We start from the raw sequence: 2,500 nt of genomic DNA, 5'->3' as shown, positions 1-2,500 counted from the left end.
GGTAGGTGGTGTGTATCAAAGTATCATCCACATGAATGCCAGGACACATGGTTTCTCAGCAGAACATTGCCCAGAGAATCACACTGTCTCCCCAAGCAGGTGGGGGACACAAACCATCTGTCCACATCATGTAAAAGAACATGTGACTCCTCAGACCAGTCCACCTTCTTTCATTGCTGTACGGTCCAGTTCTGATGCCCACTGTAAGCGCTTTCTGTGGCGTATAGGGTTCAGCATGGGCAATCTGATCTGCAATCCACTGTGTGTTCTGACGTCTTTCTATCAGAGCCGACATTAAGCTTTTTCATCACCTTTGTGCTACAGTAGCCTTCACTCTATACGTGCAGCAGTGGACCTTGGATGCCCGATTCACAGATGGACCACTTTGGGTAGGTATTAACCACAGCATACAGTACCAGGAAGACCCCATACGACCTGTTGTTTTGGAGATGCTCTGACAAAGTCGTCTAGCCATAAAAATCTTGCCCTTGGACGTTTTTCCCGCTTCTAACATCAACTTCAATAACTGACTGTTAACATGTATCTTAATAACACGCTTCTCGTGACAGATGCCACTGTACCGAGATAATCAATGTTATTCACTTCACCTATCAGTGGTTTAAAAGTGATGACTGACTGGAGTATAGTACACGTGCAAATACTCTTCAGTCTATCCAGCCTCACCGATCCTTGTATGTTCTGTGTAGCTTACTGATAGTGCCGTAAACATATGGTAAACACATCCAATGTGTTATACACACGACATTAGATGTTTATAGCACACCCACAGTCTCCTGCACGCCTGTGGATCTTGCATGTTGCATGAGTGCGAAATCGCGGCACACTTCACACCTCGCATGTCACCAGATCCATCATATAATTGAAGAAGTATGTTACACTTGTATGTCATGGCCGTGCAATATGCAAAATTATGCTTGCACTTGCAGTAGTTGATAGAAACATGTTGTCACTCCTCCTCTTATTGCAGTTATTTATAATCATAATGCAGCCGCACGGCATGGCATAGCATGGTTGTTAACTTTCTGAACTTCATTACTATTAACTATTATGTAAAACAGTTCATGAATTATTGCCAGCACTGTAAATGTATTCATGTAATCATTGCATATATTTTAATATATTAGTTACTTGAACTTTGTATTGCAGTATATCTGTGTGTGCGAGTGTGTGTGCGTGCGTGCGTGTGTGTGCATGTGTGTGTGCGTGTGTGTGCGTGTGCTTGTGTGTGTGTGCAAAAAAAGAAAAGCATGTGATTGTAGAGCGAGAAAAATGTAGAAATGTAGTTTTCAGGCATCTTTGACCTCAGTGGCATATGTCTTCCTTTAAGCCACCAAAACTCAGTCACCTGAAATCTGCCTGTCTTTAACCGGCCAGTCTGAGCTTCCATTCTCTTTATTTTGTGCAGCGTTCAAGGCTCCTGACCACAGACAGCTTTCACCCACTCCTGGTGGGTGTGAATGAATATGCTGAAGGCTTCTTGAATGTGTGTGTTTGTGTGTGTTTGTGTGTGTGTGTGGCTGCTGAAATCGGAGGCCTTTTCAGGTTAGCCTGTAAAAGGACTCTATTAGTGTGGGTCAGAGCAGAAGAGTGTAGGCTGGTCATGAAGACGGAGAAAGTGAGCTTGGCTTTAGTGTGTTCTGAGTCTGTAGCTGGGATCAGTGTGTGGAAATGACTCCATTATATGTGTGCATAAGAAATGAAGACACAAACACACAGACAGATAGATTGAGTCGGCTTGTTTCGGTCAGCATGACGATTAGGTTGATGATGTTTATTATCATTCATGTCTGTTGAATGTAATAATGATGACGTCATCGCTGCTCTATGAGGAATGCGGGTTATAGACTGTTGTTAACTGACTTCTCTTACAGCGCCGACCAAATGATTATCTAAATGTAATAATGATTTAACGACCAAATGGTTCATTTTTTTCTTCAGTATTTTTATAGAAACATTTAACAATTCACCTCTTTTTTTTTCCAAATTGGTTTCATACATGGTACAACATGCAGTGAAATGCTTTATTTTACAATAGGGTGAAAAGAGAGGAGATTAAACAAAGGAATAAAGAAAAATTACAATAAAATAAATAGAATAAGATAGAAAAAAAAGGTAAAGTTTGAGTACCAAATGAAATAAGGTAGCATTTTCTTTACACTGGTAAAAGATATAGATAATATATAATATATATATTACCACGAGGTAACTGTCGTGCGTCGGCACGTGGTAACTGTCGTGCGTCGGCACGTGGTAACTGTCGTGCGTCGGCACGTGGTAACTGTCGTGCGTCGGCACGTGGTAACTGTCGAGCGTCGGCACGTGGTAACTGTCGTGCGTCGGCACGTGGTAACTGTCGAGCGTCGGCACGTGGTAACTGTCGTGTGTGGGCACGTGGTAACTGTCGTGCGTCGGCACGTGGTAACTGTCGTGCGTCGGCACGTGGTAACTGTCGTGCGTCGGCACGTGGTAACTGTCGTGC

General features: G+C 43.0%; 1 protein-coding gene across 3 annotated transcripts in view; it reads left to right on the top strand.

The window, feature by feature from the left end:
* The window catches only part of camkk1a (calcium/calmodulin-dependent protein kinase kinase 1, alpha a), a 103,687-nt gene that overhangs the window by 2,498 nt on the left and 98,689 nt on the right, over positions 1 to 2,500 (top strand). The gene's annotated exons all lie outside the window — the stretch shown is intronic.

This window comes from Tachysurus fulvidraco, chromosome 26 (assembly GCF_022655615.1).
Source record: "Tachysurus fulvidraco isolate hzauxx_2018 chromosome 26, HZAU_PFXX_2.0, whole genome shotgun sequence".
NCBI lineage: Eukaryota > Metazoa > Chordata > Actinopteri > Siluriformes > Bagridae > Tachysurus > Tachysurus fulvidraco.
The sequence above is the reverse complement of the archived record's forward strand: the minus strand, read 5'-3'. Positions and strand labels throughout refer to the sequence as shown.